Below are 9,434 nucleotides of genomic sequence, written 5' to 3'. Positions count from 1 at the left end.
AGTTGAAAAGTTGGAATGCATTGGGCATGTGCAAAAGCGTATGGGTGCATAACTTCGAAGGCTCAGACAAACTTTGGGTTCGAGTAAGCTCAGTGACGGAAAGACAATAGGAGGGAGAGGCAGGCTTACTGATGAGGTGATTGAACGTCTACAGAGATACTGTGGGTATGCTATAAGGCAAAATACTTGTAATGTTAGTGACATGCGAAAAGCAGTGTGGGCATTGTTCCTTCATACTGCCTCTTCCAATGAATACCCTCAACACAGCCTGTGCCCAAAAGATTCCTGGTGCAAATATAACGCAAAAAAGAACTATGATCACAAACATGGTTTGCCAGCGGCTGTGATAAATGCAATAAAACCAATTTTTCATGACTTAGCACAGCCAGAAGTGTTACACAAATGTCTACACGGAAAGACGCAGAATGCTAATGAGAGCGTAAACAATTTGATTTGGAAAGTGATTCCTAAAAGGGTGTTTGTAAGCATAAAAACACTGCACTTTGGTATTTATGATGCAATAGCAACCTACAACCAAGGGAACAGTGTGAAGTGTGAAGTTCTGAAGGCATTAGGATTTACAGCTGGGGTGAACACTGTACGAGCACTAAGAAATATTGACAGAGAAAGGATAAGAGGAGCAGAAAGAAGAGAAAGGCATATAAAGTATGATGGAACAACAGGCTAGAAAAGAAGACAGAACAGGAAGCTTTTGGAGGATGAAGAAGAAGACCCTCATAATCCATCCTATAGTACAGGAATGTATTGAGAAACTTTGATAGCCATTTCCCGTAAATTAGAATTTTTCGAATATAAGGAACATTTTCTCAAAATCCACTCAAGCTAGAGAGATGAAATTTTTATACAGCACTCCTAGTGTTCAAACTTACATTGTAACACAGCCATTTGGCAATATGTTCAGTAGTTTCATTTCAGTTTAATTATAAAGCAATTATTTGTAAAAAAAATTTGGGTCATTAATAAAAAAATAATTGGAAGGAAACTAGAAGAGATACTCCAAAATCCCTCTGCCATAACTGTAATACTAAACCACTCTATATGTAAAAAAAAATTCAAATTTTTCTATTTGGTAGTTTATTCATAAATGTTCCTCAAACTTAGTGATTTTAACATGGCCAGCATAGGCACCTCCAGCTTCCCTTAAAGTGGTTGCCTTTGTTGTCCTGCAAGCACCATGACTAGTGGAATGGGCTGGACTAAAGGTAAAGCAGTTCCCGTAAGCCCACTTAAATCACCTGTCATACAATCGTTCTGAACGTTTGTTTCCCTTTATGGCTTGAAGTTTTCCTGCTGTCCTCATTCAACTACTTTACATCTTGTATCTAGAGTGTCATCATCTTACGTCAAGATGTCATTTGTGACTGCAGTCAGTACTCCCTCCTGTTACCTCTCTGGGGCTTCCTCTTCATTCAGTCGTGCCTTCATTCCTCTGGATGGTTTACCTCCAGGAACCTTAACTTGCCTCCGTCTGATTATCCTTGCTACGGTCTGTCACATACTCCTTACCAAGTTCAGCTCGCTCTCGGGGTCTCTCAAAGTCATCACCGCATAAGTCGGTAACACTTCATAGCGCTGCGTCTCTGCACAACACTAAAACACAAATACCACAACCACACAAAAAAATTCGGTGCCTTTTGCAACCGACAATTGGTCCCGTTGCTACCTCGGCGCGAGCCATTACTACCACATAAGCGCATCTATGGCGCGTTTCCCCATCAATATACTTTGCAAAGGTCTACCTTTCCCAGCGTAACACTTCTCGTTTCCCTTCCGAGCGATCCTCGCTTCTCCAGAGCAAATCACCACCATAGCGTACGAATATCTTCCTTCGACACTCGTTTTACCCACTTAGCTTCTAGCTTATGACCAGGCAAGGACAGCAAGAAGAGTACCAAATCCATTGCCCAAGATGTTGTGGAGTTCTATGATTATACTGAACTAAATGGTTGCCTGTACAGGATGACCTTCCTGTCCCTTGTTCTTACTCTATTTATTTTTTGATGTTGGATATGTGGTGCAAGCGTCTTGGCTTACGAGACCTGACAGTTTCGATTTCAATGGCGTTCCCTAAAGGGTCCTGAATACACGTTGAAAAACTTACTGCTAACATGCCGGTGTCTTTTGAACAATCTATGAGTCCTCACTATAATGTTATCGCCAATTTCCAGTACTAATTGTCTAACGCGTCCCTTTTGTCGCCTTTTTCTACTTAACGCCTCCTTCCTGATATTTGCAATTGCTAACTCTACTACTACTCTGTGTCGTTGTCGCCTTTCTGGTGGCCAATCAACCAGTTCCCTAATTCTGTTGGGAGGTGACTGATTCTTCAGGACCAGTGTAGGACTGAGCTTCGTCGTCCCATGTGGAATTTCGCTCAGGATTCCTTGGAAGTCTGCCAGATATTGGTCCCACTGACGGAGCTTATTGTGGCAGTAGGCTCTGCACAGTTTTACTACTTCCTTTGTCACCCTTTCTGCGGGATTTCCGGCGGGAAAACAGCGGGAAATGAACACCGGCTTTATCCCTTTCTGCCTCAGAGTGTTTACCCTACATCTCGACCGGAATAGTGGACCATTATCCGAAACTAGTTTTTCCACTCTTCCTACCTCTCTTAGGAAATGTCTCTTAAGAGCAGACACGACTGTTTTTCCGGTCGTAGAGCGCAATGGGGTAAATGTCACAAACTTGGAGACTAACTTCACCGCAACCAGAACATATCTATAACCCTGATTAGACTGCGGGACCGGCCCAAACAGGTCCACCGCCCCTAATTCCTTTAGCCGACTCCGTATTATAGGGTGTAAGAGTGCTCGACAACACTGGGTCGAGTGCTTTGCTCTCTGGCAGACTTACACGTTCTCAATACCCGTTTCATTCTACGCTCCATGCTGAAGCTGCATAAAGCACTTCCGCGCCCCGAAGTGGCTGTAACTGAGATGTGTATACCATATTAATTTATTGATTATTTCTCCCGGCACACAGACCAGCCATTTATCACTGTTGATTTCCCTTCTGCAAAACAACACGCCCTTCCTTAGCGCGTAAAACCGACGCCACTCTCCGGCGCTACCGTCCTGCAGCTGAGTCTTAATGCTGCCCCACACCTCATCGCTGTCTTGCTCTCTTGTCATGCTACTCAGCGCCGCTCTTGAATAGTTTTCAAATGTCACTGGGCTCATGTACATTACATCGAACCTATTGTCCTTGAATTCGTCATCTTTCCCTTACGTCAGTCCAATCAGACCTCGCGATAAGGCATCAGCTACCACGTTTTGCGGGCCAGGAATATGGAAGATTTTGAATGAAAATTCTTGAAAATACAGAGCCCAGCGCAGTAGGCGGTTGTGCGTAAGCTTCGCCGTCATGAGAAACTGCAAAGCCTTGTGGTCCGGATACACCTTAGTAGTTCGCCCAAACAGGTAGTACCGAAACTTAGTAAACCCCGATACAATAGCTAAGGCCTCCAGTTCGGTCACCGTGTAGTTTCTCTCGGCTTGGTTTAAAACGCGACTTGCGAAAGCCACCGTTTGCGTGACAATATTTCCGTCCTGGTTTGCCTCTTGGGAAATGGTGACGGCTATGCGATCACGCGAGCTATCGGACGACATGCAAAATTCCTTCCCCAAGTCGGGGTGAATCAGGATAGGCGCATTTAGCAATGCCCCTTTCAGGGCGTCGAACTCCTCTTGTGCCTTACTGTCCCAATTCCAGGTTGTTCTTTTGCCTGTTATTTTTCACAGTCTTGTGGTAGTAACACTTTCTATATTAATAAAACGTTTGTAGAAGTTGACTAACCGAAGGAAGGCGCGTAACCTGCGCTTTGTCCGTGGTGTCGCATATTTCCAAAGTGCTCGCAATTTCTCGGGGGCAGGACCGTTGCCTTCTGATGAGACTTTATGGCCCAGGAAGTGAATTTCCTTTCTTCCGAATTCAGACTTGGCCATGTTGACACTGACATTTCTATTTCTCAGAGCTTCCAGTAATGACGCCAGCACTTTGTGATGTTCTTCCCACGACTCTTCCGCGATTAACACATCATCGATGTAGCAAGTAATTCTTTTGCGGAGCGCCTCCGGTAAAAACGTGTCCAATGCGCGTCTAAAAGCGGCAGAAGAGACACTCAACCCGAACGGAAGCCGTCGGAACTGGCAAGATCTGCCAAAGCAGAGAAATGCCGTGTATTTCCTACATCCTTTCGCCAATTTTACTTGCCAGTAGCTTTTTCGCAAACAGATTGACGTAAGTACACGTACCCCATGAAATTTCTGGATCAGGGTGTCGAGCATGTCTGGCCGATCGGTTCCCGTCTCAATAATATTATTAATCTGCCTAGAATCCAGAACTAGACGGATCGACCCGTTCTGCTTCGCCACAATGTGTATTGGACTATTGTAAGAACTTATTGCAGGCTCTATTATGGCCTGCTGCAGCATAGTCCTGATTTCCTGTTCCACAGCCGCGCAGTGAACGGTAGGTATCGGATATGTTTTCGCTACAAACGGCGTATGGGGCTTCACTTTAAATTCATACTCGAAATTTTCGATAGGGCCAGGTGAATCTGCAAACACGGTTTGGTACGTTGTGAGAATCTCGCGTAGCTGTTCCCGCAATTCAGTCGAGCCTAAATGACGCGTTTTCTCGTCGATTACCTCCCCGACCGTTTTCGCGTAGGTCTGCTCACAGGCACACTTCGGCGCCACCATCCTCGCCGATCGCACACATACCGAGGGACGCACACCCATCTCCTTCTGCTACGTGACCTTCATCGAAACCAACTTCCATTTTTGTTTTATGACCGCTAAGATGGACGCACATCCTCTCAAAGTCGAGCACGGCCTTATAATGTTTCAAAAAGTCAAGTGCCAGCACTGCCTCAACCGCAAGTAATGGCACAATCAGGAACGCAGCCGTAAGTTCGCACGACTGACAAGTAAAGTCGATACACGCCTCCTCTTTCGTTTCTACACTTTTGTTTCCTACGGCACCCCTTACTCTTGTTTTCTGTAAAGGTAGAGTCGGCCACGTGTAAGTAGGCTGTTTCTGTTTACTTATTGGCAACGTTACGTAGCGCTCTATACGAAAATCACTGACTGTGCTGTGTGCGGTCTGTGGCTAGTTTGCATTGTTGTCTGCCATTGTAGTGTTGGGCAGCGGCAGCTGGATGTGAACAGCGCGTAGCGTTGCGCAGTTGGAGGTGAGCCGCCAGCAGTGGTGGATGTGGGGAGAGAGATGGCGGAGTTTTGAAATGTGTAAGACTGGATGTCAGTTATGACTATTAAGGTAAATACATTGTTTGTTCTCTACTAAAATCTTTCATTTCCTAACTATGCCTATCAGTAGTTAGTGCCTTCCGTAGTTTGAATCTTTTATTTAGCTGGCAGTAGTGGCGCTCGCTGTTTTGCAGTAGTTCGAGTAACGAAGCTTTTTGGTGAGGTAAGTGATTTGTGAAAGGTACAGGTTAATGTTAGTCAGGGCCATTCTTTTGTAGGGATTTTTGAAAGTCAGATTGCGTTGCGCTAAAAAAATATTGTGTGTCAGGTTAAGCACAGTCATGTATAAATTGTTCAAAGGGGACGTTTCACACGGACTGCCCACGCTGCATCGCGTGAAAACATCCTCCCTCATCACCGATGGCTCACTTCCCGAGTCTAGTAGACAAGGAACTGCAAGCCCATTAATTGTAATGCTGATCGCAGGGCACTTGACCGAGTTTACTACCACTGTCTCCTCCAGCAGTACGTCCCGTATGTCCTCGTACTCCAAGCACATTGCACTGACATGGTGAACTTCACCACTCGGCATGGCAATGGTGTCAGCCCCTGTCACCTCTGGTCACGCTTCTCCGTCTCCGCGCTCCGCCCCACCGCGGGAGATACGTGGCTCCTCTGGCCTCCCGCCCGCTGCGTGCCACGAATTCTGCTCGTTACGTCGGCACCGCTCTTCCCTAGGGCGTCCCCAGCCTCTGCTGCGTTGTCGCGGGCTCCAAGGGGCGCGCCCACGCCTGTCATGCCCACGACCGAGATTATTATTACCGGAAAACTGAGGTCTCCAACTCCGGTTGCGCCTTCGCCCGACATTCTCGTCGCGGTTACCTTCAAACCCAACGGCGTTTTGCTGCTCACCTATATTTCTTTCAGTACCCAACTCTTGCAGCAGGTTCTGAGAGCCACTAACTTCGTCCATGCCTCTTCCCGCAATTGTAATTTCTTTACGCAGTTTGCGCGGGAGTTTAGTAAGACAGATTCTATTGAGTTCCTTAGGATCATACGGTGCGTCAAGGAACTGACTGCTCTCGACCATGTCTTAGTAGTACTCTACCGGGTGTCTGAACGTACTGTCTACGTAGTTCTCTCGCATTAAGATGCCTAATTTCACCCGCTCTTGCATGCTCCGAGACCAGAACTCGCTGAGGAAAGCCGCCTTAAAGTCCTCGTACGTTCGACAGTCCTTAAGCATTATTTGCATTCGGTTAGCCGCTTCACCTCGCAGGTGACTGCACGAGAATTCTATTCTTAGCACATCTCCCCAGGAGCGAGGCAGTGAGTGTTCAAACTGATTGAGCCGCATCGAGGGCGCTACGTCGTGGTTCGGGTCGGGGAAAAGAAAATAAGATTGCACTGAGACAAAGTGTCTCCTGCATTCTTCCTCGTCAGTATCAAAAATTCATACCATCATCAGTCGTGCGGGTAGGCGGCTCCGGATTACGCCTTAAATTACCGACTCTCCCTTCAAAATCACGGAATTCCTCTTCTTCTCTACGTCTACATTCACATCTGGAACTTTCTGCTCCCCTAGCCGCATTACTAACAGAATTACTGCCGTTGGCGCTTTGATTTTCCTGCAGCTTATTATGCAGGTCAGCTATCATGTCCCGATTGCATTTGTTAATATCCGCCTGCACCCTTTTAAACTGCAAAAGTGACTGAATTTCTGCGGATTCCGCGACAGGTACTGGCCGTGTCCTATCCGAGTCCGTTCCATTATTCAGCGCGATTTCCTCTACCGCACTCGTCAGGACGCCTACCTGATTGACGACCTTATCAATCTCGTCTGCTTGCGCCGTTAGCTGCTCACCGTGAGCGGCCACCTGTTCGCTCATACGAGCAACCACTTCCCTCTGTTCCGTGCAGACGCTCTCCTATACTTCTCTAACTTGCGACTCGGAAGGAAGCACTATTTCTCGCAGGGACAGATCACTTTCAAGCACTGTGACCCGATTTTCGAGTCTGCTTGTGGCCTCACTGACTTCGGTTTGCACAGACTGTATCCCCTTTAACATGGAGTCAGCCAGTGCCTGGTTTCCAGCAGTGGCTGTTTCGACTCGGGTTTCTAACACTTCTAGGCGTTCCTGTTGGTGCCCTACCTTGTGTTCTTGTTCGTCGAAACGGCTATTAATTGCGGCTATCTGTTCATCTAATTTTCTTGTTAGTTCCTCTCGTAATGCCTTATTTGAGTTATTAATTTGTAAGGTCAAATTATATTATAACGCCTTGTTTGAGTCCAGTAATGCCTTATTTGAGTCTTCTAACGCCTTATTTACCCTCTTCTGATCATCAGCTTGCTGCTTCACGAATTGCAAAATACTTGCTAGCAGTGGGTTCTCGTGGCCCATATTTCCCGCGCTAGCCTGTGCTGTGAAAGTTGGCACGGATGCACATTCCTGAGTCGCACCCTCACTCATGCTGGTGGCTTCCAAGGTCGCCTCTGCACTATAGTCTGTAAACTCAAGAGCGAGCAGTGCTTTTGGTGGGGAAAGCGGCCTTTCCCAGAAGAACCCTGCCACTGGCCTACAGGGGCACCCAAAATCAGTTGCCCGTTACCTGCCTAGCGGTGTAGATCAGCGAGCAGTGATACACGTCGTTCTGTTCGTGGGATCTTAATTGCCAGTGTCAGACAGTTAATTTTGTGTGCTCACTGATATACTTCGGTATCCGGAAGTGATGGATAATCGCCCTGCATTGCAAGAAAATGTGCAGAATATGGAGAAGAGGAGGTATTTATGGAGTAACGAGCGTTCGATTGTCTGTAATGTTACAACATCATGTGTTAAAGAGGCGGCACAAAAGAACTGTGGGCTAATATTACCAGTCCCAATCAGAGGGCTGCAATTTATGCAAATGTCAGCCTCGCCACAATAGGACGCGTAAGGAAGAAACGCGAAAATAAACCGCGTGGTTTACTGGAACCGCCACGAAGGAAAACTGATAATTTTGGGAGGAAACTCTTCGTTATAGGCAGTTTCACAAAATCGGTCATTCGACAAACGATGGAGGACTTTCACATAAACCAAAAAATAATGACGACATTATGGACATTGCTTACTGCCGTCAAAAAAAAAAAATCTGTTTTCTTTGACAGAAAGATGTTTTACGTAAGACACAGTGTAAAATGGGATTTACTTGGAAATTTCTAGCTGTTAATAGAAACAAAGTAAGAACAAGGCTTAAATTCTACAGATTGATTGCACCATATGGGGTTCGTTTTGCGAATAGCAGTAGAGGGTACATACATTCACATGAACAGGCATTCGGTTCTGTATTTGTAGCAGAATCCTGACTTCCGTTCCTACGTTAATATTACTTGCTCTATAATGTTGTGTTTCGGAAGAAGCTATCGTCTTTTGGATTCATTATGGTCTTAACGGATTTGTCTAAAAATAAACGCTGCCCGGACGTATCTGTACACGGCGTCGACAAAGATTTAAAACGCGCGCCGCGGCAGGACCGGTACTAAGTTGTGAAACAGCCTGTAGAAGCGCCTCGTGACGTAGCTGGGTAGGCAGAGTGGGGACTCGCTCGCTCGCTCTTCAGTTTACGGACAGACTATACCTGCCTGGGGCCCGAGTCCCGCTACGAACGCACTGGGCTCCACTGTTTGTCCGTGGCCCGCGGTCAGCTCACCCTCGAAATTCATCGCCCCGGTTTGGTACTCCGCAACAGCCGGCAATCGCTGCATGCTGCACACACCACCATTTTAGTTGTGCAATGTATCCATCTCTGCTATGCTTTTCGCGCGCACTCTAGTAATAATCTGACTCATTACCTATGTTTACGGTTTTAATCACTGACCCCTACACACTATACAACGTACAATAAGATAACCCAGAAATATCTAATTAACCGATCTCATGTACCAAAACACCCGTAAATTCAACTATAGGCCAAGACACAACAAAATCAGCAGAACACAACAAAGATAGAAGCAACGCTGTATTCAGCACAAGCGGAATTGTGCTCCACTATACAAGAAAAAAAATTATTATTTCATTCAATTTTGTTAATTTAATGCAACCTAATTACTGATCAAAAGGACCTGTGACTCGATATCCAGGCGGGGTCACCACGTGCAACATAACCTTCTAGTACTGGTGGTGGTAAAAGTCTACCTACGTAGGTAGGTTACCGTCGCTTTGA

Source organism: Schistocerca cancellata, unplaced genomic scaffold, assembly GCF_023864275.1.
Source record: "Schistocerca cancellata isolate TAMUIC-IGC-003103 unplaced genomic scaffold, iqSchCanc2.1 HiC_scaffold_1148, whole genome shotgun sequence".
NCBI lineage: Eukaryota > Metazoa > Arthropoda > Insecta > Orthoptera > Acrididae > Schistocerca > Schistocerca cancellata.
Note: the sequence above shows the minus strand (reverse complement) of the source record.